Source organism: Arvicola amphibius, chromosome 8 (genome assembly GCF_903992535.2).
Source record: "Arvicola amphibius chromosome 8, mArvAmp1.2, whole genome shotgun sequence".
NCBI classification, from domain to species: Eukaryota; Metazoa; Chordata; class Mammalia; order Rodentia; family Cricetidae; genus Arvicola; species Arvicola amphibius.
Window position 1 is genome coordinate 83,304,497 of NC_052054.1, and position 23,434 is coordinate 83,327,930.

Genomic DNA, 23,434 nt, shown 5'->3' on the forward strand with positions numbered 1-23,434 from the left:
CCTGGGAAACCACCAAGACGGGTGACTGCATTTGCACAAGGACTCATGCTGGTAGCATGAGAAGGTGCTTGTTGGTAGCGAGAGCTTGCATGCTATTGACACATCTTAGGAATTGATCAGCCTTCTGCAAGAGCATTAAACTCCTACAGGATTTAATGACAACATTTTCATGCAAGAAGGCCCAAGGGCAGATAGGGTGAGAAGCCAATGAGGCCTCAACCCTTCCCCCCAAAAACTATAGGCAACAAAGAATTCTGAGAAGGGGAAAAATAGTCTTCACCAGGGTAGAGTACACCAATTAGTTATCCAATACCAAACGGTCAGTCCTAAAAACAAGTGTGCAGGTAACATTATACAGACTGAGCAGGTTCTGTTTAGGAATATACATGTATATGGAAGGGCAGAGTTTGGAGAGAGAGGGGAAAGGGAGAAAGAATATAATTATATTATAATCTCAGAAATAAAAGAGAAACCAGAGGAGGCTTCTGGGAAGATAGTAGATAAATTTTGGACCATAGGGAAGGTGTCCTTTCTGCCCTGTTGGCTTCAACATGCAGAAGCCACTGTACAATGGTAGATCCATCAATCCTGCAGTAATGAATGGGTTGGGTGGGCTTTGCTGGAACTAAGGATCTGGATGTGGCTCATAGTTGCTGGTGTCCATGAAGGTATTTTAATCCTTGACTGCTTCTACATCATGTGTAAGTCTCAGATCTGCTCTTCATGAAGTAGGCAAGATATTCCCTGGGGGTGGGGAGGATCCCAGTTGTTTTCAGAAAGCAACACACAGGTGTGTGTGTGTGTGTGTGTGTGTGTGTGTGTGTGTGAGAGAGAGAGAGAGAGAGAGAGAGAGAGAGAGAGAGAGAGAGAGAGAGAGAGAGAGAGAGAGAGAGAGACGGCACATCATGATTTGGCAAGGAGAGGGTGATTGACTCCAGACGGGGTGATAAAGATCAATTGCTATGGCTCAGAGTTATGACACCAACAAAGTTACAATGACATTAGCACAAAGAGAGAGACACAAATCCATTACAAAGATACAATCAAATATTCAAAAAAGCCTGGCATGCTCATTACTTATTCATGCTAATACAAGTACATTAAGAAATCTAAACAGTGTTAACGCTCAATCACTCACAAAGCAAATGAGGTTTTGCATTTATCAGACCCCAGTCATCGGGGCCCAGGATAGCTGTACAAAGGGGTAATGTGACATAACTTGAGATATTTATATCAGGCTACATGGACTGAGAGATACACTAGGATTTATTAAACTGAGTAATGCCATCCCAGTCAATGAGCAATAAAAGAAATAACTGTGCAGAAGTCATTTCCCCAGACAATAAGATTTACCCCTGCAATCTCTTAAAGATGTCGTATCTGTTTGCAAAGGGTCGCTGGCAGCATTTGCAACCTTTAATAAACTATGTACAGATTAATTTTTCTCAACAAAGGATGAGGCACCCCAAAGCAGGTTTCCTTTGAGAGCCATTGAAAGACTCTCGGCTACCCTGCTCCTGGTGACTCTAAATTCAGTCAAGTACCTTCCATTCTCTCAGACTGCCAGCTGTGACTGAGTGGCACAGCCACAATAGACATTACAGAGAAGTGCATTCAGCATAGCAGAGGGCTAGTGCCCAGCAGCCCTCTGATGCATGGGTTTGGGAGGAGCCTGAGAGGGTACTTAATGGGATGCATAATTTCTAGAGAGCAGAGCCCAGCATCACATACATGACATTCTTGCAAAGGGATGGGGCCCAATGAGAGACTCTTAACAAGCCGGACTCTCCTTGACCTTCTAGAAGAGGTCTGCTCCCTTGTATATTTGAGAAAGCATTTCTCTGGATGCAGGCTGGCCTTGAAATCACAGCCATCCTCCTGCCTTAGCATAAACACAGCTCAGGTGTTGGGAATGCGAGCCACTAAGTCTGCTTTACTGGCTGACTTCTGAGGTGATTCTGTCTTAATGCATTGCATCTTTGATCCTTTTCCCTAAGTTCCTAAGGCTGCTGTGACTTGTGTCTATTTTTCTAAATTAATTTTTGGTTATCATATAAAATAATAGGTTTCAGTATGACATTTTAATAGATGTGTGTCTGTGAAATATGTATGTATATATATATATATATAATACACACACATATATATAATATATATATAATATACGTATATAATATATATATATATATATGTAGTTTGTTCATGTCTACCACTGCTCTTCTTTGCCCCCCTCCACCTCTGGCTAGTCCTCTTTCTCCTTCCCAGAATTCTTTTTACTGTATGGGTGTGTTAAAATCTAGATTTCACATGTGAGAAAACAAACATTTCGCCTTTGTCTCTTCCCACTTTCCTCTCTTTCCCCCATCTCTCCCTCACTTTAGATACCTTTTTTCTTCCCACATTGCTTCCTCTACTTTATGCCATATAATTTATTCAATCTAGACTGTGCAAATAAAAGAAAACGTGCTATTAGTCTGGATATACTCTATGTATAACGTTTCATTCTGTCATTCAGTCTGGCCTTAACTCATAGCAATCCTCCTGACTTAGCACACACACACACACACACACACACACACACACACACACTCTGCAGGCACTGCAATTACAGGTGTGAGCCACTGAGGATGTGGCCTTGACTCCTGACTCCTGAGATAATCTTTTATCCACCCATTGTTCTGAAAATGACATCACTGTGTTCTTTATGACTAAAGGAAACTCCATTGTGTATGTAAAAATTTTCTTTAAAACTTACTAGGAGTGTGTGTGTCGGGCGGGGGTGGAGGGAGGGAGCTTGTATGGACCAAGAGGGTATAGGATTTCCTGAAACTGTAATTATAAACAATTGTAAGCCACCATGTGGCTACTAGGAATTGAACCTGCATCCTCTACAAAGGTACTAAGCACTCTTTGAACTGCTGATCCACATCTCCAGACCCTGTAAACATTTTCTTTATCTATTCCTTTGTTGATAGACACTTCAACTGGTTCCATGTCTTGCTGTTACAAGTCTACTGTGACATTAGACTCTTCACCCTTTATAGGTTATGCCATGTGTGACCCAGCTTCCAGGGTGATTCCAGGTGTTCCCAGTGATCCAAACCTACAGCTTTAGCCCTTCTCAGTAGCCTCAGAGCTTCATAGACAATCGCTCACCACGGCATCACCATTCGGTTGGCACTAGTCTCTGTGGATTCTTCTTCACCTGCCACCAACAGCCAGCATCTGCAGAGGCCCTGCCTTTCCACACTGCTCACCCTGGAAATGCCTTTGCATCCATCTTCAGCCCCTGCCATGCCCTCTTGCCTGCTCTCACACTGAGCCTCCTGTAACTTTAACATGGCACTCCCCTTCTTTTTTGGCTTGGTTTGGTTTTTGGTTTTTCGAGACAGGGTTTTTCTATGGCTTTGCAGCCTGTCCTTGAATTTGTAGACGAGGCTGGCCTTGAACTCACAGAGATCCGCCTGCCTCTGTTTACAGAGTGCTGGGATTAAAGGTGTGTGTCACCACTGTCCAGTACGACACTCTGGCACTCCCCTTCCTAACTGGTGTAAATGGCCTACAGATTGACATCTGGCATGTCTCAGTGTCCATGCTGACCTTTCAATAACATGTTCTTGTTCATTGGAGGAGTGGAGTCAGCTTTATAAGCACATGGTAAGACCCACCACCCCAAGTCACCATGCCTCCTTAGCCTCTGTGCTTGCCTGTGTACTTAACATCTGGGCAGCCTTCTTTTCCCTCCACCAGGGCCTAGCACAAATGCCTCTCTTGGGAAAATGGCCCAAATTTATCACCCCTTTATCCGTTTTCTTCCAGCCCCATGTGCTCTCCAGTTAGCACCTCCACAGAGTGTAGTTTGGGGGTGCCTCCCTAGTTAGTTAGCAGTGCTGTTTGCTGCAGTCCAGGTCTGGCCTGGCTCCCAGCCCACAGCAACCTCTGCCCTACTCATTGCCCAGATGTCTCTTCCCCATGTGTTTCCTCCTCAGACTGAAACAGCTAGGATCCAGGTCTAATAAGGTCTTGCCTGGTGTGCGACCATTTCTACATTATATTATATTATTATATACCCCATAATCTACATTATAATCAATGCAGGTTGTTTCTAGTATTGATTCAGTCTTATGCTAATTACCCCAAAAGACTCAGGAAAAGACAACCAGAGGATGTCCCACAAGCTTCAGAGCATACCTAGGCAACCTAAGAAGTCACCTTAAGGACACTGAAGTTGGCACATGCCAATCAAAAGGTCATTGTTGAAATAAGCATTGAGAGGTAGAGGTAAGAATTATGGCTCTTTCATGTTGCTTGTATGCCCTAACCTCTAGGTTCAACATCTTCACCTGAGCTTGTCCTCCAGCTGGAAATTTGGTGTTGACATTAAAGACATTGTTAAAGATAAAAGCTAGCCGGGTGGTGGTGGTGGATGCTTTTAATCCCATAATTCTGGAGGCAGAGGCAGGCGGATCTCTGTGAGCTCCAGGCCAGCCTGGCCTACAAAGTGAGTTCCAGGACAGCCAAAGCTACACAGAGAAGCCCTGTCTCAGAAAACAAAACATCAACAAAAAAGATACAAGCTAAGCCTCGTGTGAGCTGTGACCGTGTCTCTTTAATGTGTGGTATCGCTCCAATGCCTGGGCTTGGTGGCCATATAAAAAGGAAAGACGTGAGGAGGGTAGGAAAGAAAACAGGGAAGGATCAGGAGTGGTTGATAGTATATGGTGGTCTAAATGAGAGCAGCCCACACAGGCTCATCTGCTTGAATGCTCGGTCCCTGGTCGATGAAACTGTTAGGGAAGGATTAGGAGGTGTGGCCTTATTGGAGGAGGTGTGTCACTAGGAATGGCCTTTGAGGTTTCAAAAGTCCATATCGTTCCCAGTTCCCAGTTAGCTCTTGCTCTCTGCCTCATGCTAATGGATCAGACATAAGAGCTCAGCTACTGCCCCAGCACCATACCCGCCTTCCTGCTGCCAAGCTCCCTGCTATGATGGCCGTGGACTCTAACCCTCTACAACCAAAAGCTTCAGTTAAGTGGCTTCTTTTATAGAGTGTGTTGGTCATGGTGTCTCTTCATGGCAATAAAGCAACAACAACTAAGACCATTTTCCTTCCTTGTTTCTTCTCATCTCGACAGAGCACATCTTTCCTGTAGTTTCCTACCATGTAAGAAGGGAATTAGCTGGGAACTTGTATATCTGGGGAGGTCTTAATTTCTTCTCGTAGTTGGCCGATAGTTTGGCTGGGTAGAAAATTTCAGGATAAAAATGATTGTTCTTTGTGACTGTCAAAGACATTCTTTTCATGTTTAATTGCCTTCTGCCTTCCAATATTGATGTTGAGGTAACTAAAGCACTGTCTGTCTGCCCTCTCTTACAATGTATAGTGTATTTGAGAATCTCATTTCTGTCTCCATTACACATGAATTCATGGTGATGGATCTGCTCCTATCTTTTGAGCCGGGCTTTCAAGTCCTACTATACCGTGCTCCAGTGACATTTTCTTGAATTGCTTCCTTGATGACCTTCTCCCCCCAATTTTTTTTATAGACTCTTCCTAAAACTCCTGTTGTTCCAATCTTGTTTTTCCTATATCACTCCCTCATTTTCTTTTAGCCTTCCTCTCCTACTTTGCTGCTTTGTCTCTTGGCCACCTTCTAAGCAATGTGTATCTTCTTGAGCAGCTTCAGCCAGTCCTGAATCACAGCTAGTGCATGGTCTAATGTGCAGACACCTAGAACTTGACACGTCCCCCAAAGGTTTGCTATTCACCATCTGCTTTTTACCTTCCCAAATTACTGTGTGGCCTTTGCCCTCCTGTGTCTCCCTCATTCCCTTCATCCTTCTCTCCCTTCCTTCCTTTCCCTGCCTCTCCTCCCTTCCTTCCTCATTTTTCTTTCTTCCCTTTCCTTCCTTCTTTTCTCACTGTCTTTCTTTTTTCTTTCACCCTTTCTCTGACCTTCTCCCTCCCTTTCTCCTCCTTTTCTTATTCCTCCTTCTCCCTTCCTTCCATCCTTCCTTTGTTTCCTTCCTTCCTTTCTTCAGTGTTTTCTAAAAATAAACAGCCTTGCTATTCCCGTGATGCTCATCTGTGCTTGGGGTGGCAAGGTTAACCTTTGGGGTAAATATAGAACCTAATTTGGTATTTTGCTCACTGTTTCCCCCATCTTGCCATTTAGTATTTCGTAGTACTGGAGTTTGAAGCAAGGGTACCTGTGAACGCTAGGTAAGCGCTTGAACACTGAACTTCTCTCTGTTATTAAATATTCTCTCACCGCTCTGTTCAGTGAGGCTGCAGAGGGAGCAGAACTCCACCCTCTGTCATACATGAAAGGCTGTCTATAACAAACACACTGCAGATATCTCCGTCTAGCACCTGCCTCTGGCTCATGTGATGGCCTTGAAGATTTTCCCTGTTGAAGCTCTTTCGGCTTTGTTTGTATGTAGTTGAATCTAGGGAATCTGTCTACCGAGGCTGAAATATGTTAAGAGAAGACATTACTAGAGGAATCCAGTTATTTTCCTTTGAGAGGCATTATCTGGCACTCCCTTCTTCTGAATAAAGAAAGCAGATTTCTGAAGGTCCATTCACCCCTTCTCTAGGAACCTCCCTTAGAGTTAGTTCTTGAGTGTCTGCCTGTCTTGCATTCTGTCTGGTAGAAACTTCAAGCCCACTGCCACAGGCAAAGTGCTTCCCAGATCATCATAAAGAAGGCTCCTCATTGCCAAACCACCACTGTGGGATCCTGTTTCCTAGGGCAAAATCCTATGCACCCTCCCTCCCTGGAGAGTTCTCTTAAGGCCACATTCCTACAGGGTGATGCTCTGTAGGGCAGCCACGCAGCTCCCACACAAACGCAGACAAGGCTCAGCTCCATGCCATTTGTGAGCAGTGACTGTCCAGAGCTTTGCATCAGATAAAACTTTGATAAATGGCTTCTTAGTGTGCTGGAAGCATACCTGCTCCCATCCATTCAGAGCCACCTGCTGCTGTCTGCTTTGTTTGGTTTAATTAACAACACACTCACCAGTGCTTGCAAGCCATCATGCCCATGAGATGTGGCACAGACAGGCCCCTCCTGAAGATTACCATGACTCGGAAAGGTGCAAAAACTCCCAGCCATGCTGAGAACCTGGTGCCCAGCTACACACAGTGCATCTTCATCTGTATGGTAAGGGTGGTTCCCAGTGTGGGCCACGGAGACCTCTGGGCCTGTATACAAATGCTATGTGTCTTCCAGGCCTGTTCCTTCGATGGTACCTTATGTCAGCTCTCTCCCACTGTGGTAAAACACCAGAGACAGCCAGCTTCAAGGAGAGGTTTGGGCTCGTAGTTTCACAAGGTTCTTGTATAACAAGGACCTGCCCCATATCATCTGCTTCTTTGTACTGGGTCCCACTGTCTGAGGTTTCTGTCACCCACCCAATAGCACCCAAGCTTTCCATACCCATGAATCATGGGTGACCTACCAGATACAAACTCTGTCATCTGGGTATATCCTATTCCAGCAATGAGTAGCACACCAGCCTGGTGGTTGCTCAGGCAAGGACCACACTTCCCACCCTGTGTTTGCGAGACTGAGTTCTTCCTCCCATCCACGTCAGGCTCTCAAGCACACCATGAATGGGGGATACCATCTGTACCGTTCACAAGTGTGCTGTGTCTCCTCTCGCCATGTGATGCAGTGCTGTGCAGAAGCAACTTGAGGGAGGAAGGATTTCTTTTGGCTTGTTCATCCTCCTGAGGATGGCATCTTGGCTGTAAGTGGCTTAGCCCAGGGTGACAGGAGCTGGCAGCAGGAACTTGCATCATGGCTGCTCACATCTCAGAGGATCAGGAAGTAAGGAGCTTGGTTGGGGACTGAGCTATCAACACTCAAGTCCCACCCCACATCACCTCCCCCCACATCACCTCCCCCACCCCACATCACCTCCCCCACCCCACATCACCTCCCCCACCCCACATCACCTCCCCCACCCCACATCACCTCCCCCACACCACATCACCTCCCCCACACCACATCACCTCCCCCACACCACATCACCTTTTCCTCAAGGTTCTACAGCCCTCCCCAAACATTATCACCCACAATTGATCATAGGCCAGTGACATTGTACATTTAAGACACAGCAGAGGGACCATGTATGTAAAGTCAGAAAGCTCTCTCCAGAGGTACAGACAGCACTCCCTGCTCAAGGCTGCTCTCTATAAAGGTAGGGATGGCACTCCCCTGCTCAAGATTACTACATTGTTCCAGCCAGCTTCAAGCATGCCCCATGCCACTAAGCTAATAACTGTACCCAGCCCCAGCCCTTGTCACTTTCCACAAGAATGAAGCAAAGGTCACGGTGTGTGTCCCTGGAGGGAAGCCCTATAAAGAGATGAGCTGTGTAGAAAGTTCCGCCTGCTGTTCCTAGCCCCATGACAAAATTAACCCCACATACCCACCACAACTTGGCTCTAAATAGGCTTGAGTTTCAAATTCCCAGAATCAGTTGCTTCCTTTGTAACCTGGAGAGTGAGTGCCTCGGGCCAGGGAGACAATGAGAGAAGGAATTCTCCCTGAATCCAATTTCACCATGGTTGCTGAGCTACCTCAGGGAGTTAATGTACATCTCTGAGCTGCCTGTGAGCAGCTTTGCATCTCATGGGAGGCTGGCTCAATCAGGCACTTAGGAAAGGTTGAGAGTCCCCTCGTCCCGAGCAGAAGGCAGTGTGGTAGTTTCTGATCACGGTGGCAAGCAGATGAACCCTGGGCCACACGTGTTCATCAGGAACTATGTGGGGCATAGCCCAGCACCGTGCTAAGGGAATAATGGCTGTGATCACTCTTACTTTGGCTAATGAGTTTTGTCATGGGAAGCCACTGGAATTAAAGGATGTTCGAGTATTTTCTAAGTGGAAAGCTCTCCTCAGACATTTGCTAATATTATTTCTACAATGTGTCACACGCTAAGGGGCAGTCAATGACTTGTCCTCAGACTCCCTCCATGTTCCAACTGCCACCAGATCTTGCTACATTTCCCATTCAAGGCCACACTGCGACCTTGGAAGTCATGCCCTGAGCCTGTGGAAGAAGGCTTTCTCTCCTTCCAAGCCTGAGGTGCTACATTTGCGTCAAGTATGTTGTGTGTGTGTGTGTGTGTGTGTGTGTGTGTATGTGTATGTATGTGTTTAACCTCATGTGTGCACCCATCCCTCAGTATGAAGCACATTGGTGCCAACAGTCCTTCAAAAAAATGAAGTCCATATGTGCTCAAGCCTTTTAGGTAACACGGATATTTGGATAAATATATGCATATCTGTCCATGGGCATTGTCTGATTTTAGTTTCTTTGATTTTTTTTTAACTCCTAAGGATGGAACATAGGGCCTCAAGCACACTAGGCAAGCTCTGTACATCAGGCCTACACCTCCAGCACCCCACTGATGACTTCTAGGCAGATCTACCATTGAGCCACACCACAGCCCCTTGCTGGTGGAGTCTAGGCACCCCAGCACTGAGCTATGCCCCAGGCCTTCTTATTCATTTTAGCAGTCTCTGGGTTACTTACAATACTTATTGCAATGCAAATGTGATCGTCTTAGTTAGGCTTTCCCTTGCTGTGGTCACCACCATGGCTGAAAGTAACGTGGGAGGAAAGGGTTGATCTTGCTCACATTTCACCACCGCAGTCCGTCACTGAGGGAAGACAGAACAGGAACCCAAGGCAGGAGCCTGGAGGCAGGACTGAAGCAGAACCACATGCTGCTTACTGCCTTCGAAAACCCAGGACCATCAGCAACCGGGGATGGGGTGTGGAGGGCTGGAGGCAGGGGTTAGGAGGGTGGGGGTGAGGGGGAATACCACCCATGGTGAGCTGGGCCCTTCCAGATCAATCGTCAATCAAGAAAGCACACCACAGACTTGCCCACAGGTCAGTCTCGGTGGGAAAATTTTCTCTATGGACTTTCCCTCTCCCCAAACAACTCTAGAGTGCGTCCAGTTGGCTTAACACTAATAAACTCAGAGATGGGAATTATACAATATTGATAGGGAACAAAAACAATTTAAAGCCTAAATTATCTTCAATGTAGATACCATTTTATTTGCCTATGTTTGGCCTGCCAGTGGTTAAACAATTATATGCTTATACTCTCCTTAAAACAATAAGAGAATATCATAGACAAACCACTGGTCAATATTACTATATTACTAATCCCTTTTGGTTAACTTTGTTTTCGCTTTTTGAGAGTTTCAACGTCGTGTAGGCTGGCCTCACACTTCACTCCTCCTGCCCCGGCCTCCTGAGTGCTGGATTACTCGTGTGTATTATCACGTCAGATAAACTTTGTTTTTAATAGTAAGTTAATCAAAGCAAAACAAATTCTTTTGGAGAGTAAAAGCAGATCGGGCCAAGCAAATGTCTGTACACAGGCAGACAGATAATTTATTGACAGATAACTGCTATATAGGTGGCAGAGTGATTGACTGACGGTAGCTAGAGAGACAGATGCAATTAAGTTTATGACTACCTGCCTAAAATATGTTGTAAGGATGTCCCCAAGGGTTGGCTGCTTTGCACAACTGAACTCGTCCATCCCTGCTCCCCTAAATGAGGATGTGGGGAAAAGGAAAGGGAACGGCGACAGATGTTTGGAGTCCCTACACATTGTCGCTACACAATCCAGCTGTGGGCAGAAACAGCTCCGGTAAAGTTGAGGTTCACTGTGAAGAGCTCAGGGGTCAGCGACCTCCATGGACAATACTTATCGGAGAAAAAGGGCCCCACTATAGACCTTCCCCCATGCATGATGGACATCTGAGACCAAGAAAGTGTGCCCACCCAGCAGTGAGTCCATGCATCTGCAAAAGGTCAGAGGTCAAGAGCACAACAGACCCTGGGCCAGCACCAGAGCTGTGGCCAGCAGGGCACAGCGGCCAATCTCTGTGCTCTGGCACCATGGCACTGTGGGTCCCACTGGCTCCTTTCCAGCAACCATAAACAAGCCATCAACAGATATTTCTGGTAAACTGACACCAAGTTCAGCCTCCCCTGAAAGTGATGGGGGAACCCAATGCTGCTGGCCCTGCCCCCAACCACAAAGGTGGATAGAAACCAAAAGGACTATTTTTGTACTTAATTTCCATTGATTACAAAAAATGTAAATGTGGAGATGTTGACACGATGAAGCCATTGTGGTCTATTGTGCAATTATTTCTTTGATAGTTCATGACGGCTCAATTGGAGGCATAATGGACTATTATGCAATGACATCTTTGCCGAGTGTTTTTTTTTTAAACTTGTTTTCCTCTTTTCCTCCGTTTCCCTTCCTCCTTTTTTCCTTCTTTAAAAAGAAGAGAAGGGGATTTTTCATTTGCAGATCATTGACTTTTTAATGTCAGATTATTTACTCGATAGTCAATAACGATGCCTTCGGATTCATTATGGGCTATCGTGTAAATAGCTAATTGCATTAATTACAGCCTTTTAACAAATGTTTAGTTTGCAGCTTCTCATACCCATGCACTGTGTAATTGCTGCTCTCGGGGGCTGATGGGCAGGCTCAGCCCTAAGTGTCTGCTTGGTGACAGGGAGGTGTGCGGTGCCTTTGTTCTGATGGGGCCAAACTGAGCTCACATACCAGCCCTGCATGTGGCGGCGGGTCAGGTGTGCACCTCTGTCGATAATCCCACTTCATACCCATGAGGAGGAGGAGGAGTTACGCGTCCTAGGCAACTGAATGTTTTCACTTGAAAAGAAACTCAATGCTAATTTAAAAGGAGGGAAGGCATGCCTTAGGGAGATTGACAGTGTGGCTTATGATGCCTTTACCTCTATGCATTTGTAGCTCACGATCTAGGAGAGGGATTCCATCCCAATGCATACATGAACACGCCTATAAGATGCGCCATCTCCTTGTAAAACAAGGCTTCATACTTAGAAGCTGTCATCCCCATGGGTACAAGATCATTGTGGAAGGCAGCTTCATACCTTACATGCATATCAGGGGTAAACTGAGACACAATTTGGCCAACAGCTACACAGAGTCAGTCAAGGTTCCTTTGTGTTCAGGCAGATGGCATCTTGCATGGAGGATTTACTCTTCATCTTTACTCTCATTCTTTCCGGTAAGCCCTTCTGCTCATCTGTTCTCTGGGCCCAGACTTACCAAGGCATCTTTCTCTGCAATCTATTACGGACACCCCCCTCTTCACTTTGTCCTTCTTATATCCAGCATCCATCTGCCACTCACTGCTTGAGCTGCACAGCCTTGCTGCCTGGCACGGATTGCTTTGAACATCAGTGTATCAGAGTGCATGCAGAATTGGAGAAAGGAAACTGAGGCCACCATTTAAAGATGCCATGAAAGTTCAGGCAGACCAAGGCTCTGTATCTTGGGGAACCAGGAAAATGTGACTCTGCCCTACACCAACGTCCCCTACCTCTATAGCATACTCTGCAGGGACCCCAGTTCATGTGTGAAATTCTTGTCATTCAGCACTCTTATTCAGTATTGTATCTAAAAAAAAATATAACCTCCTAACCTAAATGCTTTAATCCAAAGACCCATGTCTCCATCAGGCAAACCCAGCCTACTACCTGTGGCTTGTGAGGACAAGGTCTTTGGAGAAGAACCTACGTCTGCCCCTTTCCTAAACCAGTGTAACCTCTAATTGTATTCTAAACATTCATCCTCTCACTCCTCATCGGAGAGGCTTCTTATTGCCACCGACTGAGACCATTGCAGAAAACCACAACTGTTCAAAGTACAGAAGACAGCTGACTGTACCCAGCCCCAGCTGCCACATCCACAGCACAGCCCCTCCCCACAAGGCTCCCGGAACAGTATGGAAGAGGGCGTGAAAAGAAAGTAAGACCCAGAGGAAACCTGATGTGACATTGTTCCTTCTAGACACGGCAGGGAAGCTACACCCATGAGATCTCAGTAGTAAGGCTGCCTCAACAAGACCTGAAAAAAATAACACCCGTTGACATCCCAGCATGGACGAGGGAAAATTCGTGATGCCCCACATCAGATAAAGAGGTGCAGGCAATTAAGGGTTCCTGAGAGCAGTAAGTCAGTCTTTTCTAGGATTGATGTTTCTGACCCATCATCCCATCCCAAAAGGTCAGCACCAAACACATATATACATATAATCAATACTTAAATGAGTTCAGCAGGCTGTATCCATAAATTTAAATGTATATATGTAACAATAATAATTAAAGAATAAGAGACCATGACATTGAGAAGAAGTTGGGGTGGGGGTAACACAGGAGGAGTTGGAGGGACGAGAGAGGGGGAAATGATGTAAATACAAATGACGTAATACTCATGTATTAAATTCTCAAAATTAAGTGAAATGTATGAAAAAGAAAATACTTTTATGTTAAATTCAGGAAATATTAAGCAAAATTATTGATAAGAAGCTCTGTATTTAGAAAGGAAGTAGTTTTTCTGTTAGGAAAATTATCTAAAAACAATGTGAAGCAGAAAATAGTATGATTTCAACTTTAGAGCAAAAGAAACCATTGTAGCTCTCACAAAACTGAGCATATATCTCCTGAAGGCTCCTTGACCTAGATGCCACAGGAAGGAATTCCGTAACTACAATTCCTGAACACACTAGGAAAAGATGGCTGTACTTCCTTTCTTAAATGTCATCAACAATCGGGCTGCAGAGATAGCTCAGTTTTTAAGGACACTGGCTACTCTTCTAGAGAGTTTGGTTCTCAGCACCCACACAGTGGCTCACAACAGTCTGTAACTCCAGTTCCAGTGGATATGCCTCCCTCTTCTGGCCTGGGGTGGTACTGCATTCATATAGGGCACACACACACACACACACACACACACACAAGCAAAAACTCATACATATAAAACAAATCTTTTAAAAATAAATAAGTAAAGAAAAATGGATACTGAGGGTTGGTACACAAGGCTGCCTCCAATGTCTGTATTATATGTGAGGATCAATGGATGTATCCTCCCCTTATTCTTTAAACTTGAAAGTCAGAAATACAAAGGTGTGGGAGAGTTAGCCTTCAATGACAAGAGATTTTAATTGCCCAGAAAGCCTGTTCTCAAGAACTCTAGGAGTGAGCTACCTCCAGGGATATAGAAAAGGTGTCTCAAATATTCTCCAATTGAGACACATATGGCCTGGCTTTTTCTGTTTTCTGCTACTATAACAAAATACCCAAGACTCTATTTACACAAAGAAGATAATTCTCTGTTTGGTCCATAGTCTGGAGGCTGAGAAGTGCAATCCTTGAGTAGGATGCCTTGCATGAGCTTTTATCTGGTCAGGGTCTGTTTGCTGCATACTAATATGATAGTTAGCATCATGAGACGAGTCAGAGCAATTGGCCACCTCAAGTCTCTCTTCTTCTCAGAAGACCACAGAAGCCATCATGGGAATTCAATGATTTTTTTTTTAATTTTATGTAACCCAAATTACCTCCCCCAAAGCCCAGCCTTAACACTACTGACATGTCAACTTTGAGAATGAGTTTCCAACATGAATTCCAGGTGTGGGGCATTCAAATTGTCCCACAGGGCCCAGATGACCCAAGAAGAAGCAGAATCCTTCCTCTTAACCCATGGCAACCTTGTACCACAGCCCTTAAGGCTTTTCAATTCTTGCACTGGGCCCTTGCATTCATCAGACTAATGAAATGATACCTAAGCTTCGACATCCCTCCCCAACCACACACACCCATGATACCTTCATCTGCTCTTTGATAACGATTCAAATATCAACTGTTGTTAATCACCAAAATCAATCTGAAGGGCAGGAAAAAATGAATGTGGTCAAGCCACGGGATGCAAGAAAAAAATACGTTTAAATGAAGATGAGTATTGTTCAACTGAACAAGAACTTGACTTCACACCATAGCAGGGGCTCTGCATGTTGTATTGTAATTTTTCATTTGTTCGTGTTTTCAACATAAGGGGCAAATGGAAGAATGGCCCCATTGGCTTGTATGTGTGAATTCTTGGTCCCAAGTTGGTAGAACTATTTGGGAAGAATTATGATGTCTCTGTTGAGGAGGTGTGTCACTGGGAGTGGGCATTGAGGTTCCAAAGTTAGTTAGTGAAATTAGTGCAATCTCCCTCTCTTTCTACCTCTGATGTGGGATTCCCCTCTGTATGCTTTGATTAATAAAGAAGCTGTTTTAGGCATATGGCAACACAGAATGGAGCAAGGTAGGAATTCCAAGCAGAGATAGAGGAAAAAAAGAAGGTGGAATCAGAAGAGACGCCACATAGCTGCCAAAGGAGACAGACACCCTGGAGCCTTACTGGTAAACCATGAGCCTCGTGGTAAAATATAAAATAACAGGAATGAGTTAATTTAAGATATAAGCATTAGTTAATAAGAAGCCTGAGCTAATATGCCAAGCAGTGTTGCAATTAATATAGTTTCTGTGTGATTATTTCGGGTCTGGGCAGCTGGGAAATGAATGAGCAGCCTCCACCTACATCCCTCTCTCTCCCCATCCCTCTCTTTCTCTCCCCTCTCACTTTTCTCTCTGTGTATAAGTTTTCAGCTCCTGCTACAGCGCTGTGCCTACCTTCCTGCTGCCATGCTTCCTACCATGCTGGTCATGGCTCTAGCCTCTGCAGTCACGAGCTCTCAGTCCAGTGCTTTCTGTTACAGGCTGCCTTGGTCCTGGTGTCTCTTCACAGCCATAGAACAGTGACCAAGACAGTGGATCTCTCATCCACAGCAGCGTTTGGCTCTGGCCTCTGTCTGGAACAGATGCTTCTATTGCAGTTGGGAGAGCTGAAGAGAGAGACGAGGATGCTTACATCTGGAAAACCTCAGTGATCCTCAGAGTCTTATTAGCAAGGGTCAAGAGTGAAGGTTACGGTGATTTAACTTACAAACTGGGTTTGCCAAGAGCATTCTCTCTATGTCACCAAGAATTGCACACAGGAGTGAACTGGGATGGAGCAGTAAACAGTGCCCTTTTGTGGTTTCTGCTCCAGGTTCCTGCTTGTGCTCCTGCCCTGACTTCCCACAAAGAGCATCCATGGTCTGGAAAGTGTAAGATGAAGTAAACCTTTCCCTCCCTGGATTAGTTTGGGTCATGAATGTTGAGCAGAGCAACAGAAAAGCAACTAGAGCACATGGTAAAGAGGTGGAGAAGAGTCCTATCTGCAGGTCGCATGGAACTGTGCTGAGTGGGTAGACCCACCATCCAACAATGAGGCCTCATGTCCTTTGATGTTTCCTTTATATGTAGAATCTACACACACACACACGTGTGTGTGTGTATGTGTGTGTATGTGTATATATATACATATATATGTATATATATATACATATATATATATAGAGAGAGAGAGAGTGTGTGTGTATGTACATATGAAAGTAGAAATCAGACTATTTGGGAAGTGGAAAGGGGCCAGTGAAAGTAGAGAGGAAAGAACTAACGTCGGGGCAGGAGGGTTGCCTGTGACTGGAGAACATTGTGCACCCACATGAAAATGTCATACTGAAACCCATTATTTTGTACAAGTCACGCATGCTAATAAAAGAGAAATAAGTATCTGACACCCATGTGCCTTCCCCAAACCTGGAGCAGATACACACCAGGAGAACCCAAATCCAGAAAACACTACACCCTCAGCATAGAAGAGAGAAGCTGGTTAGCTTCTGTGACCCCCAAAATTATGCGAACACCAAGCAGAGCAGGGACTAGAACCCATGGCTCTGATGTCCTGGCCCCTGCCTGCCCTCGCTCTGAGCAGCGTTCTGCAGTGCCCACATGACGCATGGCTCCTGTACCCAGAATATTTTCTCTCTAATTGGAATAGGCAACAATTATCTCCCAGCAGGCGGGGGTATTCGAATGTGAAGCAGAAATGATGGTGTTCTGTGCTCTGAAAGGGAAGCCTCATGTGCATCCACTCACTAAGTCTAAACTATAGAGGGGGAAAAACCTGCACATTTTTCTTTTGAAACACGAAACTGAAAACAAAGGAGACAGAAAAGTCAAATGAAAGTCCAAATTCTGTTCTCCAGAGGAGAGGGGGGAATATTCAGAATATTCAGAAAACTTTGAATGTAGATGATCCTGGAACAATTTAATAGGTAAGTGGTCCATGATTTTTCTTAACATACATCCTCATTAAAAAGGAGAGCCGGGGGAGACAGAAATGGGAGAGAGGAGAAGGAGGCCTAGAAATATCTTCGGAAAGCGATGGATCCGTTGCCATTTCTTTCACTTAATTTTGCAGGTATTCGCAGCAGGATCTGAATAAATTATGCTGACAATAACATAATATCCACAATAAATCATCAACACGATTTTACTGATATATTGCGGGAAATGTAAATAACAGCCAGGGCCACTAATTGGCTTGCTTCTAGGGAACAAAGCTGTGACCGTGGTTCTGCCAGTCCGGGTGTCAGTGCGTCTGTGGGATAGGAAGGAAAACAGGCCTTTGTGTGCAAGATCTTCTGCAGGGAGACGGGGGCCTGGGGGAAGGAGCCTGGAGTCATGGTGCTCCCCGAGTCCCAGTGTGCTACTAAGACTTGGCCTGACTCCACTGAAACTCTGTGTCCCTCATATAGCCCCCCAAAGAAGTATCAAAGCTCAGTGAAGGAAAATTTCCCCTAGACTGTTCAGCTATTAAATCTCCCCATTCTTCTGATTCACTGTGGATTTTATTTTTTGCTTTGATAATGATATGATAGCAGCTTCATCTGACCCGAAACATAAGCTGCTCCTACGCGCTTCCTATTTTCAAAGCACCGTGTTAGCGTTCCTCATATGTTTGTGGAGATTCAAAATATATTTTCTTTCATTTTTTCCCCCAAAACAAACCTCTCAGCATTCTGACGGGCCTGAACTTCCTGCTGTACCAGAGTGACTTGGGATGAAGAAATCTGGGGTCCCCTGAGCTGACTCTTTTATTTACTAGGATGCCAAACCAGGGTCCAGGTCCCAGAGTGACCTGCTTCCCATGCCCAGAATCTCGCGTTCTCGTAGGAGCATGGCAATAATGAGGAAAGAAGCAGAGACAAACACGATACGGAACACTTGGGGAGAGTGATGGGATCAGAGGTGGGAGAGGAGGTGACATTCGAGTTGAGGTCTAAGAGGCCAGAAAGAGCTTAACTGCAAATAGAAAAGCAAAGTACTTTCCAGACAGAGGACAGTGTGTCCAAAGGCCCTGGGGTTCTATTAGGGAGAAGCAGGGAGAGAGGAAGACAGGCGCCCAGGAAGACAGTGACTGGGAGATGGTTTTCAGTGCCGATATAGCTCCATGGCACGGGAGAGTAGGGATGATTCCCATCATACCCTGGGCTCCTGAAGGCATAAGTCACAAACAATCCCACACCAGTTTGGAATTATGATTAATAGAATGGTTATTTATTTAAAGGGGAAAAACTTACAGATCACGGTCCCAGCCAACAGCCCTCTGCGCAATCAGGAAGGGAGCCTAGTTGCAGGAAGAAGAGCCGGAAGCCAGAGCCCGAGTGGAGGGAAGTAGCCGCATTTTTAAAAAGAGAGACCACGCCCCAATGGGCTGGTATCTCAGCGGCTATTGGCTAAAGGAGCGGAAGGAGCTCCTACCCTAACTTCCTCTCCCATAGTTCACATGACACCTTCCTTGAGCTGGGCTCTGAGTTCTGAGCCACCCTGTCCCCTTCTAGTCCCTCGTCAAGGATCCGAGCTAGAGTAGTGTTGTGGTTTGAGCATATGACATAGGCTCAAGTGTTTGAACACTTGGCCCCAGCTGGTGGTGCTATCTGGGAAGGCTATAAAGGCCGGACCTCACCAGAGGGAGTGTGTCACGCAGGGAGGACAGCTTGAGGGTTCATAGCCTGGAACCACTCTCTGCTCTTTCTCTCTGTTTCTCTCTCTGTTTCTCTCTGTGTGTTTCTCTCTCTGTTTCTCTCTCTGTTTCTCTCTCTCTCTGTTTCTCTCTGTTTCTCTCTCTCTGTTTCTCTCTCTGTCTCTCTCTGTCTCTCTCTCTGTCTCTCTCTCTCTGTCTCTCTCTCTCTCTCTCTCTCTCTCTCTCTCTCTCTCTCTCTCTCTCTCTCTTTCTCTCTCTCTCCCTCTTCCTGTATGCAAATGAAATGTGCTAACTGTGCTGTCCTGCTGCCAGGCTGGCCTCCTGCTGCCTGGCCTTCCCCTCCACCATTAACCCTTTCTTCCCCACAGAGTACTTTGCAGCAGCAACAGGGAAGAATCAACATGGGTGGATCCTTGTAATTTTATGCCTTGGCGCCCTTTCTGAATACACATTCGACTGTCTTAGATCAGAAGAGTGGCCCACTTCCCCTTGTATGTGATACCCCAATGGTTTGTTCTGGTAGCCGTTCAGTGGCCATTCAGTGGCTAGTCCCACCCAGGTAGACTGGCCGCCCCTGTGCCTGCCTGTGAACTTGAAGTGACTCATACCGTTCCTTTCTATGCACTGCTGGGCACCATACCCTCACCTGCTCTGCCAGATTCTGCTGGGGATTGAATGTGAAAAGTCCACCCACAGGCTCCTGTGTTAAACCCTTGGCTTCCTGCTGTGCATGCTGTTTGGAAGGTTCTGGAACTTTGGGAGGTGGGACCTAGATGGAAGAAAACATTCAGTGAGGGCACTTGAAAGGTTATGGCTGACTTCTGTCTTGCAGCTTGTTGTCTGTTCCAAGGACAACCTCCCTTACACTCTCGTGCATACACAGTCTGCAATGCTTTGCCTGATCACAAAGGGCCTAGTAACCATGGGTTAAAGCAGAGGTTCTCAACCTGTGGGTCGTGACTGGTTTAGAGGTCACATATCAAATATCCTGCATGCTGGATATTTACATTACAATTCATAACCACAGCAAAATTGCAGTTATGAAGTAGCAGTGAAAATAATTTTATGATTGGGGGTCAGCACAACATGAGGAATGGTATTAAAAGATCACAGCATTAGGATGGTTGAGAACCACTGGGTTAGACTCTCTGAAATTATAAGGAAATCTTTAAAACACTCTCCTTAATTCCCCTGTACGCGTGCTTTAGGATGTTGCTAAGACAGACATCTCCTGGATCATGTGACCTGGAGGTGGGGCTCTGCTCCCTTCCATGGCTGTTCGCGACCTTGTTTCTCGCCGTGCTGTTGTATTGAATTTACATCTTTCATCAGAAGAATGGGCTACCTCAAGGCAGGTACCAGCAAAATCCCGAGAACAGGCTCCCAACAGAAGGGCAATGGTCAAGCAGGAAGGAATAGAACATGAGTGAGACAGGAAATTCCAGGTCGTTGGCCAGATTACACCAGAGGGCCCTTCTGGCTACAGGAGGGAGAACTGGCCAATAGGCCTTCCTGGGAAGGGCACAGCCTCTCCAGCCCTTCTTCCCATGCTGGTAAGGCAGCATTGCCACCCGCTATGTGGCTATACCCTCCATGTAATTGCTGGCGCTCAGAACAGGGAGCGCCTTGAGCCTGCAGCCTTCTTTAGAACTGGTTGTTCTGCCTGCAGACTGGACAACCCTCTGTGAGGCCTGGGTGATACTTCCAGGGCTGAAGTCTGGGATCCAGATGGAAAGGCATCCCGCTGAGAGCCCTGCCAATCAGAGGTTAGTAAGCTGTTTCTAACCACACACAGGCCTGGCCTGATGCCCTCATTCACAGACATTGCGTCTTGGCAGTCAGCTGCTCCAGGGCCATGACAGTGTGACAGGTGCAGGTCCTGACACAGGAAATGGGCTCTTAGTACGTTTCCTGGAGAGCTTCACTAAGTGACTCATAGCTGGGCAACCCTCTTCATGGTTGCCCTGAAGGATACAGGGCTGCCCCTAACTTTCCTATGGGCCATCAACCCTGGTTTCCTCCCAGAGATGGCTAGGACAACAGCCTGTACCCACCGAGAAAGTACCATGCGTTCAATCAACAGCTAAATAGGGTTGGTGGCTCTGTGTAGCCAAACCATATCCACGGATGGGAACTGTGGCCACACAGATGCTCTTCAGGTCTCAGCAGCTGCTGTTATTTCTAGTTAGCACCCTCCCTCTGTATCAGGACCAATATCCAGGGCTTTTTATCTTCCCAGAGCAGCAAGGCAGGGCTGGGGCAGTGAGCTAACCATATGCCAGGACTCTTGTAGACATGGATGAAGCTGACTTGCACGCAGGACAGAGGTTAAGCCAAAAGGCGACATTATGAGACGTTTTCATTACATGCAGGTAGGAGGGTCCTAGTGGGAGCAGGATGGGGAAGAGGAACTTCCGTTAAGTGAGGACAATATTTTTGGGTTTTTTTTGGTTTTTTTTGTTTTGTTTTGTTTTTGTTTTTAATGAGATCTCAGAGACTTTCTTGCCCAATGGGAAGGTACACGTGTGGGATTAAAAATCAGAAGACGATCGTTTTATTAACTGTAATGAAAACATCCTGCAGCAAGGTCTGTTGGTGGACACCTATGATCCCAGTATGTGAGAGGCTGAGGCAGGAGGATCACGAGTCCAAAGCTAGCTAGTCCATGCTAAATAGCCTCTTTCTCCTCTCTCTCTCTCTCTCTCTCTCTCTCTCTCTCTCTCTCTCTCTCTCTCTCTCTCTGTCTGTCTGTCTCTGTTTCTGTCTCTGTCTCTCTCTGTCTCTCTCTCTCTTCCCTTCCTCACCTCCACACACATATAAATATCTAAATGAAACAAAGAAATCTAACCAGACAGTAGATTCCCCGGTCAGGAGCAGGATGCAGGCTCACCTGTCTGCCCTTGGCCTCCACAGACCCCTGAGATTGTGCACATGACTCAGCAGACAACGAAGAGAGGACTCAACAAACTGAAAGAAGAGGGGTGGGCAGAGTGGCAGCTTCTCAGGTTAGCTTTTCAAAAAAGTTGTGTTGTGTGTCAGAGAGAAGGCAAAGTGGATATGCACATGTGTGTGTTGGGGGTGGGGGTACATGTGCAGCTGTGAGCGCCTGGAAGCCAGAGCCGGGCATCAAGTGTCCAACCCTACTATGTTTTGTCTTATTCCACCAGCTTCCCGGCCCCCAGCTTGGCTTATCATCTCTCATGTCCCAACACTAGGATTGAGCCAGTGACAACACACACACACACACACACACACACACACACACACACACATTAAAAAGTCCCAGGTAAAGCCCAACAAAGACCCAGTGGGAAGTGCCAGTTCTGCCCTACAACTGCAGCTCCAGACGGTGGTCTAATCTAAAGGCAGCCATGACAGACAGCATCAACGCAGAGGTGACCAGCTCCTGCTATACAAGGAAGGTCCTGGAAAAGCCTCTCAGCTGCCCCCATGACAGCAACAAAGCCCTGGGACATCCCAGTCCTCCACCCCAGGCATTAGTGGACAGTCTACAATGCAATTAACAGCAGTCACAGAAACGCCCTGTGCCTCCCCGACCTCTATGCAGGAGCCCACGGAGACCCAACCCACCGGAATCTGCCTCTCTTCCACAGTAGATGGCATGGTGCCCCCAGGCACCCCCAAGAAGCTCCTTCTGTTTTCACAGATGAAGCCATCAAAGATTGATCAGAAGCCCTAGTCACACAACTTTGAGCAACGTTACAGGAGTGTAAAAATCAGAAGTCCACAAAAGTGGGTCAAATACTACACATATGGAGAGTGACCGCCTGTCAGCTTGGAAGACTGACAGACAGACCACAGTCTCCTAGCGCCATACCAGGTAGGAGCTCCTAGGAGCTAGCAAAAGCTAACTCACTCCCACCAAGGAACTGGAAGATCATATTTCCAATGAACAATGACCAGCTAATGGCACTACAAAGATAAGACAGCCACTGATAAAGATTTCAAGTCAACCATCACCAAAAATGTTTCAACAAGCATCCAGCTTTCCCATTAGATAAGCTAAACAATAAAAAGAAGTAGAAGTTGCCAGATGAACTAAAGGACGTCATAGAAATGAAAACCACAGTAACCAAATTGGAAAACTCTACTGGTGTCAGCAGGGCACTGGGAGCGACAAAGAGAACTTAGAAGTCAGGTCAAAAGAATCTGCTTCCTCCAAACTAGTGCACAATGAACAATCACTGAAAACTACGCACAATTTTTTTTTTTTTTGGAGGGGGCCGAGTTGGAGACAGGCTTTCTCTGTGTATTCCTGGCTGTCCTGCAACTCACTCCGTAGACCAGGCTGACCTCGAACTCACAGAGATCTGCCTGCCTCTGCCTCCTGAGTGCTGGGATAAAAGGTGGGCGCCACCACTGACTGGAGAGATGGCTTAGCTATTACAGGCTAGGCTTGCAACCAAAAATAAGGTTTCTGATTCATGAAGTTGAGAAGCATCCTCTTCATCTTGCCAAGATGCCTCATGATAAAAATCCAAAGGGGCCTTGATGGACAGCGGTCAACTCACTCTCAACTTGAGGGGAAGCTCAGCCAGGCAGGCAGATGTTCTTTTCCTTACTTTCAGCAATTGTACTCATTCCGGACATGAGCTACTCGGGTCTTTATCGTGTG